The following is a 23,279-nucleotide window of genomic DNA, read 5'->3' on the forward strand; positions in this document are numbered from 1 at the left end:
ATTCAACCAAAAGGCACGTGCAATCAGCGGGTAAACAGCCAGGAGGTGGAATTGATGTTTAAACAATGAATGTTGTCATCATTGGTTAGATATTTATCAGTATGCCATCCTGATGAGGGCAAATAATCCCGAAATCTGGATAGGCGGCTCCATTTGATGTTTAACTGATGTTTATCATGTAATCTTTGTCTGTTTGACAGAGTCACCGGCCTGAGGCCTCCGGATTGGAGGTGACCCTTTGGTGTAGGACTTTATATCCAATGGAGATCGGGGGAGTGCTTGTCACACTCCACATATTTCAATTCAACTGCCTATTTCCCCTGCTAGACATCGCGCCCTGTCCCCCAGAGGGACTGCTTATCCATAGCATCTGCCAGATCTGTGTATGTTTTCAAAGGTTTTGTGAGGTGCTCTGCAGTGAATAAAAGCAAATTTTGTGAAAAACAGCCGCTTTAAAATAGTTGTAACGTTTGTGTGGACTGCGAACCGATATACTGTTGCGGGCCGGGCGTCGGCGATGAGCACAACCGCCAGGTGGAGCAGTGGAGTCGGCTCTGCCGATCACCCGGAATTTAGATCGTACTTCTAAAACTCCGAAGAATACGGGTCCCTTATCGGACCGTGAAGCGTCAATATTTCTACCAGGTGGTGCAGGGTTATTTGCCAATTTTCAAAAAAAAAAGTCTCCACATCCTCGACGGTACCCGTACGGAACGTGACGCTAGCATACTCGAACCGTGTGCGACCCGAGCGGATGGTCACCGAGATCCGTCAGTCCCAAATGTCCCCTTACAGCGGCACAACGGCCTTGCTAATTTTCCAACACGCAGCACGCTAAGCCAATGGAGGAAAGGACAGGAACGAGCTGATACATTTCACAAAGGGGGATGTTTATTTAACAATAGGCAGGGAGGGGAACACAGAAGAGCAGAGTTATCTGAATTTAATAAGAACGTATGTACAGCAAGGCACTTTACAATTCATTACTTACTATACTGGCGCCACAAACACACACACGCACACACCCAAAATAATCTGACCAAAGTGGTCTTTATTGAGGCCTCCAGCTCGGATGGAAAGAACGAGCCGAAGGCCAGATTCTGCCTCGGACCTATCTACCTCGTGTGGTCTTTGCGTTGAGTCGACCCGGGCCTCAGCGAGAGGCGAGCCAAACTCAAACGCCGCGATCAGCCTCCTCAGCTCCGCTCGGCGCTCGTCCTGGCAGTCAAAACCTCGCCTCCGTATCCCTCCGAGAGACGGCGCGCACCCTTGCGGCTCCGGTAGTGGATGGTGTCTCTGAAGCCCAAGCTCTTGATCATTGGGAGGAGGAGGAGGAGGAGGAGGAGGAGGAGGAGGAGGAGGAGGACGAGGACGAAGAAGACGCTCCCTGCCAGGATTCTCTGTTCCTTTTTATCCTCTCCGGCGCTCTCGCACAGGCGTGATTCGTTCTCGGGCACGGCTCACTCGGGCGTGGATCATTCTCGGGCGGGGCTCGCTCAGGCATGATCATTCTCGGGCAGGACTCGCTCAGGCGTGATTCATTCTCAGGCGCGGTTTGACCTTTTCCCTACTTGGCGCCCCGCCAAGCGAATCGGTGGGTGGGGGCATGACCTTTCCCCTCGTGAGCGCGCGGAGAATGCCGGGAGCAGAGGGTTTTCGTCGTTGTTTTATTTGGAGCTGGAATAGTCCGCAGCTGTTGTTGTAGTTCATATTGGTGGAAAAATGTAAAAGAAAAACCCTTACTGTCAAAATAACTCCACAGCGCATGAACATTTAATTACCCATTCGACTAGGGACGGGACCCTTACTGGCAACACGCACATACCGATACAACTGATCTCTAGGACCTGTATGTTGAGTGCAGTAAACTTCCAAATCCATAACAATACCATGTGACACGCGCACAGACGAGCAGGCAACGTGGCGGATAATAATCTGAAATGTTTATTTTACGGGTGATTAAAGTTTGCGATGTCTCCAGGGTTGTTCTACGTTAAACAGCAACCTGCTGGTAGTACAGTAGCTTAAGTCACCATTTCACCAGAATCGTTCAAAATGTGAAAAAGTATGAAAACTGGTACACATGACTACTTTTATATGCTCTTTCATATAAGAGCAGGACACACATGATCAGACTACAATTACGGCCGCCATCTTGAATTTAAAATGGCCGCCACCGAAAACTTTTTTTACGATATCTTGGTCACCAAGAGGCCTAGGCACTTGAATAAAGAGTCTAATGCAATGTTTTCACACACAAGGAATCCAATAAACACACTTATAGTGCTCTATTTTCAGTCTTTCTGCTTTAGAATCGAAATGAGACCCTTTCATAAACAACTAAATACTTAAAAGTGTTTGCTCGATGTTTGATATCCAAATGCTATGAGCGTGTGGAAATGGCTTTATCAAATTTAATTGGTAGCGTCTCTCTTGCCGGTAGAATATTCAGAAGTAGCACCAGCAGGTCTGCCACAAACTGACTTGTATGCACCAGTTGTTGAAGTCAAGTAAAAGCTGAATCAAGCGTCATGTCCGCATCCAGAGAGAAAGAAGACGACTGGTTGAGTGCAGTGTTAGAACTTGTATCAAATAAGACGGAACTTGACACCAAAGACTTTGTCTCATGGGCAGCTTACCATGCCAATAGGCAATCAGCTGAGATCAGACCAGTGTCACCCATTGTGTTGATGCCTTTGTTCACAGAACCTGCACATATGCCAGCTATGATAGCACATGCTATGCATCTCTTGGCTCAGACGATTCAGCATTTGCACCCTGATCAAATACCTGTGATAACCATTGATCAGCCATTATATTCCATTGCGAAACAAATCAAGTGGGCATGGCCAGACCATTTTGGCAAGGATAAATTTGTGGTGGTAATGGGAGGTCTCCACATAGAGATGAATGTGTTGAAATTACTCGGAGATTTCCTCAGTGGTAGCTGATGGACAGCAGTTCTTGTGCAGTCTGAAGTCACAACCTCTGGTCGAGCTGATGTAATATTGAAGGGTTCACATATCACCAGGTCTCGCTATGTTCACCAAGTAATGGCAGCAGCTTTGCACCCTCTTCAGAAATCTGCGTACATCACATGCCAAATCACTTGGGCCAGATGATGACACAATGGATTTTGAAACTTGGAATCAAGTCAATTGCAGTAAGGTTCCTCAATTCCAATACTGGGCTTTGGTTCTGGATCTTGAACTTCCACTCTTGCAATTTGTACATTCTCTGCGTGAAGCAAACTTTGAGTTGTACATTCAGTGCCTTGGACAAATTGTTCCATGGATGTTTTCTTTGAATCATACAAATGATGCAAGATGGCTCCCTATCCATATCAAGGACATGGTACAGCTTCATCAGCAAATGCCGTCAGTTCATGAGCAATTTGAGAAGGGTAACTTTGTGGTACAGAGATCACCTTACATTTTCTCTACTATGGCTATAGACCAAGCCCACGAACAGATGAATGATCACATCAAAGGAGATGGCGGTGTAATTGGAATCGCTGATAATCCTTCTGCTTTGATCAAGTGGATTACAGCTGGTCCTGAAGTGGCTCGAATCATTGACGAGTTTGAGAATTCATTTGGAATTACTTCCACAAAATCTACCGAGCACCATGATCAGGGACAATCCACTCAGTTGAAATTTGCCCAACATGTCAAAGCTGTGGTTGCAACATTTGAAGAATGAGGTAATCCCTTCACAGAAGATACAAATGATCTGATCGTGCTGGACACAAAGGAGGTGATGACAGAAGATTCAATCTTTCAGCTGAGGAATGTGGAAGCAAATGGGCAGTCAAAATATGACATATATGCTGCTGAACACTTGGAGCAGCGAGTAAAACCAATTTCAAACATCATACCAAAGAACAACATGGCTCCCTTCCACAAGACTTCACCCTCAAAATACTCCAGAACATCACACCAAATTAGAACTCTGAAAAGCAACTGTGAGTTGTTTGGCAGAATGTACATATCTTGTCAGTCCCGAGAAGGGGACATGGATGAATTCTTCAGTCATGAAAACCAGGGATCACCACCTTCTCTATCAGACATAGGAGAACTGAGAACGTTGTTGTCCTTAAAATTGCCATATTTCACGCTTTATCCCTTGACAAACTATGGGTTGCATATGGAGTCAAGAAACACTACAGGTTAATACCAGTTCACACGATTGCAAACAGTCTTGGTGAAAATAAGGCCAAAGCTCTTCTGTTCTTCCATGCCTTCACTGGCTATGACACGTCGTCGTCATTCAGTGGTATTGGGAAGAAAACCGCTTTGGACACCTGGACCAATTTCCCTGATATAATGGACACTTTCTTGAGTTTATCCCAAGAGCCTTCATCGGTCTCAGATGAAAATGTGTGTCAACTGGAAAGGTTCGCCATACCTCTTTATGATAGAACCAGTGAATGCACCGAGGTGAATCAGGCAAGGAAGATTCTGTTCATGAAAGGAAGACAAATAGATCGCCTAACCCCCACAAAGGCAGCCCTCACGGAACATATCAAGAGATCGACATACCAGGCAGGACACATCTGGGGCCAAGCGCTGATATCTAAGCAGCAGTTACCAAGCCCATGCGACTGGGGATGGACGAAGAACGCCATTGAACAGTGGATACCTTTCTGGACAGTACTTGCCGAGGCGGACAAACCCTGCACAGAGCTGATCAAATGCGGCTGCAAAAAGGCTTGCAGACCACCATGCAAATGTTTCTGTGCATCTCTCCCGTGCACTGAACTTTGCCATTGTGCAGGAACATGTATGTTATCAGACAGAGTAAAGTCCGAACTGTTTCAAGACCAGATGAACTATACTTGGGACAGTGTATATGTCATTTTAAAGCAGAAATACTGACAATAGAGCATTTTAACTGTGTTCATTGGATTCCTTGTGTGTGAAAACATTGTATTAGACTCTTTATTCATTTTGCTCAGACTCTTGGTGACCGAGATATTGTAAAATATAATTTTTGGTGGCGGCCATTTTGAAATTCAAGATGGCGGCCGTAAATGTATTCTGACCAGGTGTGTCCTGCTCTTATATGAAAGAACATATAAAAATGAACATGTATGGCAATTTTCACACTTTATTCACAATCTGAACGATTTTTCTTTAATCTACTGTACTATGGATAAAGTCATTACTTGAACGGATTCATTCAATTTCGCAGTTAAAGGGATCCTATATGGTATGCAGCCACAGCTTGGCCAGCCGTTCCTTATCAACTATTTTATGGGAGTGCTTGCTTGAGTGCTTAAGCCACTTGCCAAGCACCCTATGGTCGATCGCGGTGCAGTTCATGTCCCGATCGGGATGTGCAGTCGGCAGTTGCTACAAGGTAGAGGTACATGATTTACTGAGGTTGTGAGGTTTCTCTTTGTGAGATTCAAAGCAAAATATATTTGTTAACACCCAATTTCCGAGCTGTTTGCCATATTAATGTTTTCTAAATTAGAGGAATTTTTTTTCCACCGGTCACATAAAGATTGGCAGGGGTTCTAAAGATTAATGTTTATACACATCTCCCCCTGAAATGTCAATAATGCAACATTGTTTTTTTAATTTGTTTGTTAAAATTTCCCCAAAACAGAGGTGAAAAGTTGTATTCAGTACATACTGTAGACTGTAGTCAATAATAACACTGACTCCAGTCTGCCGATTCCTGAAGATTTGTCAATGTTGGCCAACCACTAATAGTCTGCGTGTGTGTGTGTGTGTGTGTGTGTGTGTGTGTGTGTGTGTGTGTGTGTGTGTGTGTGTGTGTGTGTGTGTGCGTGCGTGTTGAAGGCATAACATTTTTACAGCGCGGCGACATTGCGCAGTTGTATAATTGGCTATTCTGTTTCTCTCTGCTCATTCCCCTCTCCCCCCCCCCCCATCCTCATCTCTCTGTCTCTGTCTCTATCTCTATCTCTCTTCTCTCTTTTCCCCTCCACCTCCTAAACCCCCCCCATAAAACCCCTATTTAATTGCACCTTGGTAAATAATGGGATCATGTAAAGTTTAGTGGCGATTAACTTTTAGGAGCTCAGAGAAGTTGGGTCACAAACAAACATTTTGCGTATGTGTATGTGTATACACACATCAGTAAACTCAAGACTCCAGCAAAACTCCAACGAATGCCCCAGCGGATGCAGAACTGAACTGAGCCTTTTGAATGAACTCCCACGAACGCGCGTCTCAGAGGGTCCCTTCATAGTCCATCGACCTCCCTCAGTGAGGTGGGGCCTTGGTCAAAATTGACGTCACTCTCTGCCCTGATTGGACGGGGCTCCCATGGGTCCGCCCTTTCTGGGTGGGGCCTCAGCCAAGCAATAGCGCGGCCCGCCCACTCCACGCGTGCTTGGGGAAGGTGAATGACGGTGCAGCCACACTTCGTACGTTTGGGGAAGCCGAGAAGGAACTGGAACAGCGAACGTGGAGATTTTTCCTCGGAAAAACGAGTCTCTGTAGACAGCGGGTGGACAGTGGTATGCTATGGCCAGCGAACCGAGGGCTGCAAGCGCTAGGAAGGTCCCGTGGTTCCATAAGAGGGGAAATAAAATGATTTATTAACCTAACTAAAAAAAAGCATCGCAACGCACCCCTTCGTTATCCCACTACACACAAGGAGGGGTTCTGTCTACACATCCACTTAACAGCATAACTAACTTTGGGGCACCTGTATGTTTGAATGCACACGGTTCCTAGAACCGTAACTATGTATATGTATATGTATATGTATATGTGTTTGTGTGTATATATATATATATATATATATATATATATATATATATATATATATATATATATATATATATATATATATATATATATATATATATATATATTGGCAATTCCGCAGTTAGTAACGTTACATTTTAGGGACATTCTCATTATTTAGATAAGAGTCCTTTCTCTATCTGTGGATGTAAAGTCTCATTAATGTCACCAGAGATCAACCTAGTCTAGACGTAGAACAGAGCAAAGAATGAAATCATTTCATGAAACATTCTAGAAGAAAGAACTGCTTTTAATGCCGGTTAGTAACGTTACAAAAAAAGGACATGAAAAATTGATGAGCATCTTTGAATGAAAAGTTTGCTAAAATTGGTATAGCTTGAAACATATCAACTCTATTTTTTCATTTCTAGCTTTAAGGGCAATAGCTACCCTAAATATCCTTTCTCGTTCTAGCTTTGTTTGAAAATTAGGAACAAAAATCATGGTTAGTAACGTTACGGTTAGTAACGTTATACTTTGTCCAGTGATTACAATGACTCACAGAATTATGTTTAATCTCAAATCATTACATTTTTCCTCAAGAGAATGTGAAATAAGCTAAAAAAACATCAGATAAGACATGAAACTCTTATTTCAATCACCAAACTCAAGCAGTATAGTGTCATTGTACTTGTACAATGGTACAAATTACATATGTGTTAAAAAAGACAAGAAAAAGTTACAATAAATTACAAACAACAAAAGAGTACCACTTTAAAGACTGGGTCAAGTGATATCCACAGATCAATAACTATGCTGATCACAGTTCATCGTGATTCACTGGAATTCACAAGTTGAACAAAACAGTACATATTGTATGTGTTCCTCATTCAAGAGTACCTTTCATATAGGGGAAAGAAACCAAAGAGCAAAAACTAATGTACCGGTATGTAGTATGTACAGTGTATGGCCATAATGCAACATTTGATATTGTGACAGTAGTTTACATCATAGTATTTGAATTCATGTTTATTCAAGTCTAGAGATATGTGATATGTTTTTTTTTTTCTTTAGACCACTTTGAACGTATCTCTGCATTGACGTGAAAACAAGTCTGTTCGCTGTACCTGAAATGTAATTACACCTGACAAACCACCGTACAATAATTTCAAATTGGGACAGAAAATTTGAAATGGCCTCGATTGTTCACTACTTCTGGTGCATCCAACGGGGCAATCATCTGGTGTCTCATGTAGAAAATAGCATCCCTAGTTGAAGGCCATTTCCAATACTTCCCGACATGTGCCATTACTGACACCTGGAACTCTCCATCTCGTACAGCAAGAACTTCTCCTGGAAATTGTTTTCCATCGTACTCAACTATGAACCAGTCTCCTACTGCTGCAATGGTCTCACTGCTGCTCTGGGTTGCCTCATCGTGCTTGTCTCTGCTCAGGACATAGGCTACCACCTCGTCATTTACCACTTTGAAGAAGTGCATCTTTGCTATGCCAGTAATGGCCTTGGCTTCACTGAAGATGACATCAAGGTTCAGCTTCTCGTTCCTCTTTGCGATCTCACTGGAAGTAATCTCACGAACAGACACATTCTTCATGGTACTTGCAGCTTCTGCAAAATTCTTTGCATCAGTTACAGTATGTTTACGTGTTCTCACCTTGTCCCACACAAAACGCTTGGCTGACCCACCGATTCCATCAACGGGTCCCTTCCCATGTGAAGTGGGAAAAAAATTCCACTCGATATGCACCTTGTGAGCCTTCTCTAGTGATGCCAATGCTGCAGCAATGTAGCGATTTTTGAATTGAGATTTTGAATTGATCCAAAATTTACCCCTCCCCCCCCCCATTGTCTTCATACTGCCCTCTGTTGTCTTACTGTCACTTTTGTCTTGACCAGGACCTGTCTATTCGAGTCTTATTCACTTATTTCATGGTTAGTAACGTTACAATACACAAAGGCTGGTTAGTAACGTTACATGGTTAGTAACGTTACACATTTTGATTGCTGTTATTTCTAACTTCTATCATGACAAGTAATACTTATTTATATATTTCAATTAGTCATTGGACACAGCAGGAAAAATTGAAATATTATCATTCATAGACACTTTATACACTCTGGAGGTAAATAATTTCACTTTTCGGATAGTAACGTTAAATGACTTTCTAGGGGTTGGGAAATGCACACATGTTTGCATTTTGAAGACATGTAGGTTGATTTTACTTAATATATCCATGAAAGCACTACACTGCTTCTATGAATTCAATATTTTTGGTAAGAAAATGGCATTTAATTTGACTAGATATCTTCTTTGCCATTATGGAGATTTTGCTGATAAAATTTATCTGGAACAATTCTTGTTCAAAATTGGTGAATTCACCACCTAAAACTATCAATATACCCTGAAAAATATTTTTTCCTGAATCATCAATGTGTCCTTTCGTAAATCACACACAAAAATCAAGGAAAAAAACAAATTGAAATTTTAGGGTCATGTCCCTCTAACTGCGGAATTGCCCATATATATATATATATATATATATATATATATATATATATATATATATATATATATATATATATATATATATATATATATATATGGGTTGACTCAGCCTGTCATCCTTCCGAGGTCAGCGAAATGAGTACCAGTGTACTGGGCCGGTGTATACCCCGGTTAAAATAGGTGTACCTATTTTAACCCTGTGTTGTAAGAGGCGACCAGGGTTGCGTCAGGAAGGGCATCCGGTGTAAAACATGTGCCAAATCACTATGCGGATCATACGGATGATCCGCTGTGGCGACCCCGAACGGGAGCAGCCGAAAGCAGAAGAAGAAGATATGTATGTGTGTGTATATATATATATATATATATATATATATATATATATATATATATATATATATATATATATATATATATATATATATATATATAATGTGTGTATATATACATGTATTATGTGTATGCAACATCTATACATCTCATTTTTAAGTTGTGTGTTGTGTCTTCGATTTATCCTTGTTTGGGATGCTGTTATGATACATGACATTCCATATAGTTTTTGGCCCAACATTATAAGAAAATATTATTCTATATGTTTACGCCATTTGAAGACACCGTCATATACCTTTACAGGCATTTAATAAATGGTTTGCTTGCTTAAATTACTGAGTAGAATAGAGATATATTTCAATTTGGGGATACATCTACATCTGAACCAGAAACCTTTCTGGTACATTCGGAAATGGAGGTTTATTCGGTGTGAACTTCACTTCAGTTGTGCACCGCAGTTTAAGCCTCAACACCACGCAGACTACATCTTTCAAAATGTTCCTCACAGCTTGAATCGACTTGATGTACTGGCTTGTTCAGTAACTGCCCTTGCTGATTTCCATTCTTAGCAACAGTCATGAAGGTGGCAAACATTTATGATGCCAGCCATTATAAACCCTTGGACAAAACTTTAACTTTGATGAATCTTTGAAAAGAGGAGAATGAAAAATAGTTGTTCTCTCACAAGCATATTTGTCAAGATAATTTCCATGCCGCTTTACCAGGAGTCATTACCAAACACTGAACTGGCTCGGGCACAAAAAACACCTGGGGATATTTGATGTTCCTCCATCGTGAAGAAAGGTAAGCCGCATTTATAAATGTCATAGCCGAGTGTTCCCACTGGCTGCAACAGACAGCCTGCTTGATGTCGCCATGGCAGGTGGCTCCCATACAGCAAATGCTTTCTCAAAATCAATTGAAAGGCCATTAGGCAGCACTTGATATCAGCAAGTCCTTGGCCACCATCCACTAGATGACGGAACAGTGTATTTGGCTTCAGCCAACAATGCTGTTCCCATTAAAAAAAATAGTTCACCAGATGCCACTGAACTGTTTTGAGCAAAGATCTCTGATGGTTGCAAATATATGAACCAAGGCCAAAACATAGAAGTCACGAAATGCTAAGGGCACAGCCTCTAAACCTAAAGGAAAGGGTGGAAGAAAGCTGTTCCACCAATTAAACCATTGTACAATTATATCTGCAATCCCATCCCAGTTTTTTTTTAATCTACTGCTGGGATTTGGGGGGAAAAAAAAACCACCAAGCAAAGTACTTCATCCCCTTCTATGTCTATACCAAATCATCTGGAAGAGCTCAAGATAGTGATATAGGTGGCACAGATGTCGTATACACAGAAGACACCCATAAACCTTTACTTTTATACTTTTCTTGCAATTACAACTTCAGGAAGAGGTTAATTAAAACATATAATATATATCATATATAAACATGCTTTAGGAATTTCTAATCACCATTGTTCTCATCATTGAGACCTTAAACCCAGTAAGAGTGGCTTTTAACGTCAATGAGTGGAGGTTCCATTGAAGGACTTGAACAACGAGAGAGTTCACAGAACACCTTACCACATGCAGTCTTGAGAAAATAGACATGGGAAGGATCTTTTGAACTCTTGCTTTCCATTTCCAAGCACGTCTGTATTTACTACAAGCCAAACTTATGTCTGAATCTCGATATTCCCCAATGCTGAGAGGTTGAGCGGAAAGTTTGATTGGTTGAGATGGTGTAATATTTTGGCCTTTTACTGATAAATTGGAGGTTTGTGGAGGTGCCAACGAGGCGATTTCTGTTCTTGAGTTTTCAACTAATCATGAAGTCTGGTGTTGGCTTCATGGTTGAGGTGGCTGGCTTAAAGAGCAGGTTGCGGGTCACCAAACATGTTCTGAAAATTTATCAATATGATTATATGTGCATTAAATAGTTCGATGCAAACTATTGTGGTTGCCTAACTATTGGGAAAGTTAATGAAATTTAACTCCGAAGTTGTTATTTCTCGAGGCTGTTGAAAAAAAACAGCCATGTGCCATATATGGATGGTGACGTCACGTTCTCCAAAACAAAGCGGACGGTCACTCGCTCATTGAAGAAGTGTCCAGTTCAGCGGGCCATTCTTTCGCTTTTTTGAGCTTGCAACTGTCTATATTATCCTTTTTTATTTTGAATTATTGTAGAACAAAGTTATTTGGATATTTGTACATCATGCCTCGTACGTGTGTTGTCATGTTTTGCGAAAATGGCTGGAAAACGGGTAATCGCTCCCACCGATTCCCGAAGGAATCAAACATTCGCCGGCAGTGGATAAGATTTGTACAAACAAAACGGGCAAATTTTCTCCCAAAGAAAACTGGTAAAGAGGACCCTTTGGATAGACTTGTCATTTGTGGTGACCATTTCACAGCCGAGGATTACGAAGGCATAAACACATCTGATCACCACTTTGTGAATACAAGTTGTTGGTTGACAAGTTCTCCAGATACTGCTCTGTCACAGAATCAATTGTTGCATTTAAGTGAGAAAAACCTTGAAATGTATTCTTAAAGAGTACATGGAAAAACATATAAATATACTTTCTGAAAAACACAAGCATGAAAAAAATTCTCAACAAATCAACTTATTGTTGATTAAATTACTTTTTTAACAGCATCAGCAAATTGGGCTATTTCATTTCAATTGTAAAAAATTGATCAATTTTCCATTTTTTTTTCTAAATTTGGTGGAATATTTCCCAATGAGGCTAAACGTGTTTTGGTATTTATATGCCACAACAGTCTCTTGAAAGTTGGGGTTTGTTCTAACTGTTCACTTTCGCTGGGGTCAAGCTCAGCTGTCAGAAAGACTTCAACGCCAAGGCTATGGTGGGGCATTCCATGTCAAGTGTACAGACCCTCCCGACACTAATACCTCATTTTCTCCCCATATGTTGGTCATTTATTCACTTGGGTGAAAAAAACTCAAAATACCAACTTTTAGACCTGTGGGCCCATCGGGGCCCATTTTAGGGGCCCCCCAAATTTGGGTGCCCCCGGCTGCCCCACAATCTTCCAGAGGCCATATCACAGGTTGTAGTGGTCAGATTTGGCTGATCTTGGTATCAAGATGCTCGTAAAAGCGAGATCTTTCGAATCGCGTAAAATAAAATCTCTCCAAAAGAGTAATTCAAAAGTTATAGTTTGGGGCGCCTTTGACCTTGGGCCCCCACTCCCCAGCCAAACCGATGGTCCCAATTTTTTTCGTGTGAGATTACCCCTTCATATACTCCAACACCTCAGCATGAATGAAAATGGGATCCCAATGGGTTCACGCATGGCAAAGATTTATGTTGGGGGACTCGGGTGCTGGACACACAATACGCCACAATACATAGCACAATATTTGAACGCAAGATTTCCAATACACTATATCAGTATATTGTACATACATTTTCCACATGCATGAACTGGAAGCGATACTAGTATGAGTAAGAGTTTTTCCTAGCATATTATAGTCAAGATTTTTTGCCAACCAATGTTTTATTTGACAGCCGTGTTTCTTTTTTTACTGATTGTGTAGGTTCTACCTGTAGCAGTTTTTGGTTCTACGGAAAGAAGTATATCAGAAATGTCTAAAATGCAGTGATCTTCAATGTCAGGAAAAAAATAAACTATTTGCAGGCCCGTTTGGATGAAGAAAATTCACTTTCACTTCATGAGTATCCTGAAAGGCTTCCATGATGCAGGCAAGCCACCATTTTCCATCATAGTGCACTGTGACATAACCTGGGGGTTTCCCGTTAAAAGTTGGTCTAGATTTTGAAATAGCTGACTCGATACGGTGTTCCTCGCTAAGGCTGAATTCGCGTACTTGAAGAGCAGTTTCAGAAATAGGGATGAAAGCATGAAGTTTTTGAGTTCCAGCCATGGTTTTGGCCATTTTTAACCTTTCTTCCAGATTTCGTTCTTCCTCGTCATACGCCACTTGGGTCCCGTAACCGAACTTTATTTCATTCAAACCATTTTCAGCAAAGGCGAAAAGATCTTTTGGAGAAATAATTTGACTGTCGTAAGGTCTATGCAGGCTCTCACGTGTTGCTCCTCGTTTGACTACCTCCCATGCCATCTGAAGGGCCCTTGCCATGACGTGTGGCAAAAAAAATGCCATTCTCCGTCAATACCATACTCTGATTTGTGACGACATAGGTTTATGAAGGCTTTGCAATTCTTATATTGGCCAGCGCAACCATCTGAGAAATAGAAAAGTTTCTTTACATTTCCAAAGCTAGATTTCAAGTGTTCAATGAGCATTCTTTGGAAGAGGTGGACTGAGACAACGTCGTGAGTATTGCATTCTGATATCATCGTGAACGAATCGTGGTTTAATTTGCCATCGTCCGATTTGAAATAGTAAACCCAGGGGTGAATTGTCGCTTGAGAGCAGTTCCAATGGAATCCTTGGGTTCAAATGGAATGGAGCAGTTCAAACAAATTAATAGTTCTCTGAGAAGTCTCCAATAATGACAAATTCTCCTTCACCGATTTCGTCTTTCTTATTTTTCAGAAACTGAGATTGGGCCTTGGCAATGAAGTCGTGTCTCATTAATTTCACCGCGCGTTCACACAATTAATTAATTAATTCTTCCAAAGGCAGGACCATGGAGCTCAGTTCAGATCTGTCAGTGGATGTCCACTCTTTAAACTGAATTTCATCAATATCCTCTAGTTCATAAGCACTCAGTAGCTCGGTTTTGAAGTCTTCAATTGATGGGCAACTTTCACAAGTTCTGAAATAACATGCCGGTTGTGCTGGGTTACAAAATATGTGTGCTGTCACATGATGATAGCTAGGAAGTTTGGCTATCTGTGGCATTTTTGAACCAAACATCATAAGTTTCACATTTTGATGTATCGTACATACACTGTGTGTACCGCCTGAACTGGCCAGGACACACTCCGAGGGACGGAGCTCGGCGAACTTCGCGAATCCAACTTTCAAGCCAGGGTTCTTCTCTTTGAATTTCAGAAACGGTCCCTTGAGATTGTTTAGTGCTAGGCGCTTTTGAATTTTGACTTTTCCATGTTCATTCCTGACCAGCACACAGTCCTTTTTTCCCGGCATTATTCGGCTGACTTCATCACTTCTGTAAAATTCGGTTCCGACGGATTTCACTTCGTCAGGCAATATTTTACCCTGTTTGGGATTTGGAGACGATAGCACACCATTTTCTTTCTCTAAATTTTTGGCTTGCACAGCCATTCTTTGGGAGCAACTGAATTCACTCATCATCCCTCTGATGCTCATATTCCTAGGAAATATTGTCAGTATACGTATTTGCTCTGAACGGCTCGAAACAACGTATTTTTCTTTCAGGCTTTTGATCACCTCTGGCATGCAGTTTTCATCACATTTTGACGCTGTATTTTGTGTTTTCTCCGCAGTTCTAATTTCTATCGCACAGAATCTTCTACTTTACTTCGCTTTTCAGGAACGTACCCTGGTTTCCTTTCCGCCTTTCGTTTGTCGAATGGGCTTTCGCCTATCATCGATAACGACTGGTTTAATAGGTCAACTTCTGCTTCTCGCTCAAAAACCTCCTCGTCCTCATCTGTCGAAATAGATTCTGCAATGCCTTCAATAGTTCCTTCTGATGATAATTTCGAACTGGTCGAAGTTGATTCTTCAATACGCTCTGGTGACAACTGAGAGTTTTTTTTCTGCATGAAGTACAGTCTGTCATCTTTTTTTTCACCTTTGAAGAAAATTTCATCAACATATCATTTGACACATTGCGAAGATCTTTTCGATGTTTCGTTTTATGGCAGCTGAACGGATCGCGACAGTATTTTCGGAACTCCTATCGATCTTCAGTCGCCATGCTTACTGCAAAATATGCAAAAACTGAGATTATCCCATTTATAACTTAATTCGATGATGGTTATACAAAAAATGTATTCTTAAAAATCAAGACACAATAGGCAGAATAATTTTTCGCAAATGATGCTATATATATATATATATATATATATATATATATATATATATATATATATATATATATATATATATATATATATATATATATATATATATATATATATATATATACACACATGCATATATATAGTCCAGAAATGATGATTGTCAATTTCAGACATAAAGTCGCCTGCCAGCAGGTGACGTCATTGGAACGATGACGGCAAATGTCACCCAATGTCGAATCAAGAATTAGTAATATGTGGACCCCGAGCAATAAAACCATCATCACACTTGAACCCATTGAGATCCCATTTTAATTTATGCTGAGGTGTTGGAGTATGTGAAGGAGTATTCTCACACGAAAAAATCGGGATCATCGGTTTGGCTGGGGAAGGGGAGGGGGTGGGGGCCCAAGGTCAAAGGGAGCCCCAAACTATAACTTTTTGAATTACTGCTTCGGAGTGATTTTACTTTACGCGATTCGAAAGATCTTGCTTTTACGAGCATTTTGATACCAAGGTCGTCCAAATCGGACCACTACAACCTGTGATATGGCCACTGGAAGATTGTGGGTCAACCGGGGGCATCCAAATTTGTGGGGGCCCTAAAATAGGCCCCCATGGGCCCCCAGGTCTGAAAATTGACACAATGTTTTACCGTGGATACAAACACTTGCACAAAAAAAAAGAGTGAAATCTGAGACGGTGTCAAAATTTCGCTGAAAAATGTGTACACTTTACATGGAACGCCCCCGGTGTATAATATATTTGGGTCCATTATTGATTCATTCTATTTCTGACTTGAGTGACAAGAGGGTTAAAAATTATTATATCAAGTCACACGAATCAAACTTTACATTATTTTATGCATCGAACAAGAAAATGAAAATCTACAAACCAATCTATCTGGTGGAGTCTGTCAGTGTGAACTGCCGGACAGTCAGTCCTGCCACTTGTACACGAAATAGGCCGTTTTCTGGAACTTTCAAGTGGCTCAAATTTATATGGCTCAGGGCCAGAAACTCCATCGTATAAATTCCCATCATCCTCCGACTCGTCCTCCGCAATATCGGAATGAAAACACTCAATTTCATCGCCGCTGAAAGCACTCTCTGAGTCGCATCTCGCCATTGTTCACACCCTGTTTCCGAATGTTCACAAAGTTTTCGGAGACTGTGACGTCATAGCATCTTCGGTAAATTCCAGTCTGTTTTTCGATAACTGACAAAAGTTTTGACTGAAAAGTTAATTTTAGCATATTTTGAGTTTCAAATGTAAGAAAATAATTGCCCAACGATTATTAATGTGATTACAACCTTCAAATCACGCGAAGTCATCAGCGACCCAAAACCTGCTCTTTAAGATGTTAGGGTTTTGATTTTGAGCTCCTGTCATGCCGTTGAAATAACGGGTGGGTTTACTCAGCCTGTCATACTTCCAAGGCCGGCAAAACAAGTACCAGCTTACTGCGAACAGGGGCACTGCATCATCGGCACAGCCGTGCTTCCAGAAAGTGATGCAACCAGCAGCCACAGGCTGCATACGATACAAGAAGTAATTCAATTTTAATTAATTCCAGGTTTTAACGGTTGTAGAGAAAAAACAACTTTTTTCAGACGTTTACCGCATTTGATGCACCGTCTTTCACACCACTTTATTTAACATTGAAGTAGTTATTCATGCCTTTTGTTTGTGTCCTTTATGACGTTGCTAGAAATCGTAAGTTTTCTGTTTGGAATGCTTTTCAATTTTGTTTGATTGGCAGACAGAGGAAAAAAATTACCTTGCTCCTCTCGATGCATGCGTGCTTGGGTTGAGATTCCGTACGATTTGCAAAGTTCAGAGCCAAAGTACTGCTAAACTGCAAGTTCGTATTTCGATTTATGTTCAGATTTGTGTTCTCCAGTGTTCAAAATATGAAATTCAATTGAAGTTAAGTAGTTCCCCGATTATAGACTCATGTTTGTAGACAGTCAGTGAAATTCCCTGGGTAGAAATTCCCTGTGGACAGAAAGTGGAATTCCCGCGGTTGGGCGGTGAACCTTCGTCGAAGTGAAGTCTTTGTCGACCCATGTGAGTGTGTCTTAATTATGCATTTTTGAACATGAGTTTGATTGTCAGTATGTCTATTAATTACTTATTATTGGACCTTGACAATGTCCATTAATTACAGACTTTTGGAGCATACAGGTAGTGGACAAAAAACTCGAAACCCCCGGGTAAATGAGGGACACTGAGTATATTGAAAGCAACGGCTTCCACACAGGTGTGGTCCATGTGGTAACTAAGCAAATAACATCTCAGCATGCTTGGGGTCATCTTTGCTTTAATTCACGGACCGGTGTGTGTGTGTGTGTGTGTGTGTGTGTGTTTGTTGCACCACTCCTCCTACAGTTCTAGGTGATTCCATCCAGACTTGCTACATATGATCAGCATGATCCCAATTAATGTATAGGAATGTTTTTTTGATTTTTTAAAATCTTTGCTGATGGTTTTGGGTGGGAATGCATGTTCTCGATGTAAATGTGTATTGTGTGGCACCACCTCCACTCAGGGAGGGTATTACAAGTCTCTACCATTTGTAGTGCAATATTCAACAGCATTTTTTTTTTTTTGCCAAAACAGAACTGTCAGTTGACGAAACCACCTGAATATAGGTATGTGTCAGAAGAACATGTTGCATGCTTGGAACAAGATTGTGCATATTGCAGGTATTCTGCTCATGTATAAAAATGCGGCACAGGCTTGGTTGCCTTTCCGTATGGCTTGCGTGGCTGCAAGAGGAGACGTCAGTGACTTTGAAAGAGGGGCGATTGTTGGGGCGCGTTTTGCAGGAGCTTCAGTGACAGACAGTTCAACTTGCTGTTTCATGAGCAACGGTGTATAAGGTGATGTCGGCATGGAACTTCGAGGGAAAGACATCATTAGCAAAGGGCAACAGTGGGCAGAAGCACATCCCCCAGGATTGTGATATCTGTGCATTACTTTGAAGTGAAAAACAAAGTAGTCAAGCAATTGCAGATCAATTGACTGTAAATTTCAACCTGGGGCATGAGCAGCCAGTTTCATTCAGAAAACGATCTGCCGAGAACTCCACAGAGTGGCATACCAGCATCGGATTTCAGTGCACAAACTGCTCATCACAACTGGCAAAGCACGTTTTGGAGTCCAGTGGTACAAAGAGCATAGGTAATGGACCACCAAGCAGTGGAGAAATGTGATAGTGGATGAATCATCCTTCACCATGTTCTCGACAAATGGACAAGTGTAAGTGTCGGGCCAACCTAAAGAATTCCACAACCCTGAGTGCTTGGTTCCAACAGTGAAGGGTTCTGATGGTTCTGTAATGTTGTGGGATGCATTTTCCTGGCATGGTTTATGTGTAGTCATTTCCTTAGAACGCAAGGTCAATGCCAATTGCTTCTTAATGGTACTGAGTAATCGTCTTCACCACATGTTGTAGTATCTCTTTCCCGCCGGGAAGGGTGTCTTCCAGGATGACAATGTCCCAATCCACAGAGCACATGTGGTCACCCAATGGTTTGATGAGCATGACACTGATGTTATCCATATGTCATGGCTTTCTCTGTCATCAGATATGAACCCAATCGAGCATTTATGGGATATTGTGGAACGATACCTGAGACTGCATTTTCCACCTCCATCAACCAGGTGTGAGTTGATTGACTTTCTCTTGGAAGAATGGTGCTGCATCCCTCCTGCAGAATTCCAGGTGGACTCCATACCACAGTGAATCCAGGCCGTACTGGCCACATGTGACCGCCCAGTGCCCTATTAAGTGATTTTTACATTGGTGTTTCCATTTTTTTTGTCCACTACCTGTTCCTTTTAAGCATGTTGATTTGGACCTTTTAGAATTCTTTTGACCCTCAAGACCCTTTTGACTTTCAAACCCTATGACCCTTCAGAATCCAAAGACCTTTTTTGAACTCTTAAACTATCTCAGACCCTAAATACCCTTTAAGACCCATAAACCCTTAATATACCCTTTCAACACTTTATATCCTAAAGAGCCTTTCTTGCAGACCCTTTAATACCCATCATACCCCTAAGACCTTCGAAACGCTTTATAACCCAAAGATCCTTTCAGACCCTGAGGACCTCGAAGACCCAGTAGACCCTATAGACCCCATTCTAACCCTTTGTCCCTAAGACTCTATGGACCCTCATCAACCCATCTGAGGGCCTTCTGTAATAACACTTGAGTGTCACTAGTGTAATCAAAAGGTCCTCCATTGGTAAATTAGCTGAGTACCAACATGAGAGGGTGCAAAATACAATTAATTAATTAATTGAATTTATCTTTCTCTTTTTGACTCCCAAAATCCAGAATTACTGCTCACCACTCATTTGTTCCTCTTTTTTTTCCCAAATCAACTACCACATTCTCTTGCAAGTCTTCAAGACAGCTGTTTACCACCATCTCAGATCATTCCCATCCAAAACCATGATCTTCTAGACCCCCTATAAACCCCCACCTCACGCCCACCTCCAAGCTTGAGGATGACCAAGCAATTGTCAACTGCATGAATGACCACCTTTGTGGAAATTGCAAAGGATGGTACAACCTTAGATTGCTCGGCACTTCAGGCATACTTACCGGCTCCACATCCATGTCCATAAGGAGAGGAACATGAAGTCCACAAAGTCCTGCAGCACATCAAGTGCAGTATAACTTCTGGCACATCAAGCGCAGTATAATTCCAGCCCGTTTGATTCGTAAATTTGCTTGTGAATTTAGTGCCCCATTAACGGATATCTTTGATTCTTCAATGAAAGAAGGAACTGTTCAAGCACAGTGGAAAAAAAATACAATTGTTGCCCTGATCATGAAGACTTCCAGACCAGTTTGGAATACACTCAGGGCTCAGCCCCATATCCTTGACTGATCACTTTGCAAAATTAGCTGAAACCTTTGCAACTCAATGGATACTCAGTGACATTAAAGATAATATTGACATCAATCAGTTTGGTAACCGGGCAGGTTATTCCACTTCACATTACCTTAAGTTGATTAATAATTTATGCGAGCATGCTGATAAACAACCAAGTCACAGCTCGGTGGTTGAAATAGACTTTTTTGAAGCTTTTGATGTGATAATCACATTGTGGTTATAACAAAGCTGATGCAAGTGAGTGTCAGGCCTGCATTAATTCCTTGGATATGTAGTTTCTGAGATAAAAGAGCTCAATATGTTGGATGCAAGAGTGCTTGTCTGTAAATCAAAATCTCAGTGGAGAGGTACCACAGGGTACTAAATTGGGCACCCTCTATTTTTTTTTTTATTAGTGATGTGATGGGCTCGAATTAGTGATGCAATGACTTAGCTCGAGGACTATGCTCATATTTGAGCCCTTAAGTATGTTGATGACATGACACTTTTTGAGAATCCATGGGGCAGGAACCTAACATGACACTACAATCTACTTTGAATGTTTTTACACAATGGGAAATTTAAAAATAACATGAAGTTCAATACTGATAAGTTTTTTTTTTTCAGGAAACAACCTCTGCCAAGGCCTCATTTTATTATCCAAACCACTGCACTGCAGAAGGTTGATCATATGAAAAATATTGGGTCTTATTATCTCATCTGATTTGAAGTGGAACCATCACATTCACAATATTGTCACCAGGGCAAATGGAAAGTTGTTCATGTTAAAGATGCTCAAAAGGTTTAACTTAGCCGTGGAAGATTTGCTTACCATTTATAAAGGCTATGCCCGATCACTTTTAGACAATGCTGTTCCAGTTTGGAATGCTGGTCTTGCAAATCACCAAAGTTACGAATTGGAACAGGTTCAGAAAAGGGCTCTCCAAGTCATTTGAGGACAATTATACAGTGATTATGACAAGCCCCTTCAGTTTTGTGATATTCCAACCTTGAAACAACATCGGTTTGAAATTTGTCTGAGATCTGCAGGCCAATTGCTCACATATAATCAAGTTTAGACATTGGCTTCCAGACCTCAGGCAGAATAGGACACAATATACTTTCTCAGAAATTCATCTCAACTTTCACAAACTACATGTAAAACCCAAACGTACAAAAACAGAGCCGTACCATACTTTAAGATTCTTAATGAATAATGTGCATAACACTCCTTTTATTTATTTATTTATATATTTATTCCTGTTTTGAGACTTCCTCTCCTAATTGTTTTTAAAGTAGAATGTAATTACATTACACATATATCGTTTTAATAACATTCTGCTGATTTTGATATTTAATATATAATGTCACTGCTCTTTTTTATGTTTTACATTAATTTTGCATGAGAACACCTGTACTGCCCCTGCCTTTTGGTTTCAGGTAGCTCACACTTTTTAGTGCTGTATTTCTTTGAACCTTAGCCTGGCTCATCCAAGCTGAGTTTTCCTTCTTCTCTTCTTTAACCCCTTACCCTGGCTTCATTCCCTTCCTTCCCTTTTCTCATGTTTACCTTATCTCTGTTTCCACCTTTTCTCATGTTTACCTTATTTCTGTTTCCACCTTGTGATGTGGTGTATGATGTGGTGATTGCACATATTTTCTCTCTAATCCTTCCCTTGCTTTTTGCTGTATTCACCTTCCTTTCAGTGTCTATCCTGCCTTATGGTCGTGTTACTTAGTAATGCAAATTGTTTGCATTCCTTGTCATGTACCTTTCTCATTATGTGCAGGTGACAGGTCATTCTTGAACACATTCTTCTTTAATTGTTTACGAGTCACATGTATAATGTAGATGGTTTAGCCTTTTTGGCCTGCAGTGATGAAGTCCATTTGTGAATTTGTCTGTCCCTTGTTATAATGTCCCTTTTTTCTGCATGTTAATTCGTGTGCAATTTTATTATATTGCAATGTACTATTTTGCAGCCATTTCTGTTTTTCCTGTGTTTGAATGTTTATGTTCGTTTAAATAAAACCATGACTACTACGACTACTACTACTACTACGACTACGACTAATACCACTACTACGACTACCACCACTACTACTACTACTACTACTACTACTACTACTACTACTACTACTACTACTACTACTACTACTACTTCGACCTCCTTCCAAATTTCCACTTTTTCTTTCCTGAGACTTTGCTTTATCCATCCCATCTTGTCCACCCCATACATCCTCCTCTACCCCTCATTCCTCCCCACACGTATTACTTGTCCAACTCTCCCTCTATTTTGTCTTTCAACCCTGCTGTTGCAGAGTGCAGCCCCCCCCCCCTTTCTCTCCCTATTTCTTTTGTTCTGTGGCATCCTGATCCATTCAGTTTTCTAACTCTTCCATTAGCCTTGTCTCTGTGTACAAAAGAAAATGAAGTGAGAGTGAGATCAAGGAAGGGGGGGGTGGGGGTGGCATGGGTGTGACAACGAACAAATTCAAAGAGGTAAGGGAGAGGGGAAAAAAATCACAATAACCTGGAAAAGGGGAGTGCTTGGGAATAGGGTCATTTGGTAGAAGAAGAGATGATTATGGATGGGGATGACCTGAGGTAGTGGTGAACAGCTGTCTTGAAGCCCTGGAGGGAAGAACGGGACTGAACAGACTGGGGAAGTTGGTTCCACATGCGAGAGAAAAAAGGAACAAATGAGTGGAGGTGAGCAGTGATCCTGGATTTTGGGAGTCTATCAAGAACAAGGGTGCTGGCACTCTGGCAGATTATGTGTGTTCTGCAGAAACTTGGGAGGGACAAAGCCAAAACAGAGCAGAGGGTGC

At 41.2% G+C, this 23,279-nt stretch overlaps 1 protein-coding gene across 11 annotated transcripts in view; it reads left to right on the forward strand.

Moving 5' to 3' along the window:
- The window catches only part of OXR1 (oxidation resistance 1), a 325,783-nt gene that overhangs the window by 164,112 nt on the left and 138,392 nt on the right, over window positions 1-23,279 (forward strand). The gene's annotated exons all lie outside the window — the stretch shown is intronic.

Source organism: Eptatretus burgeri, chromosome 9 (assembly GCF_056783735.1).
Source record: "Eptatretus burgeri isolate ZD-2024b chromosome 9, Ebu_testis_v1, whole genome shotgun sequence".
NCBI lineage: Eukaryota > Metazoa > Chordata > Myxini > Myxiniformes > Myxinidae > Eptatretus > Eptatretus burgeri.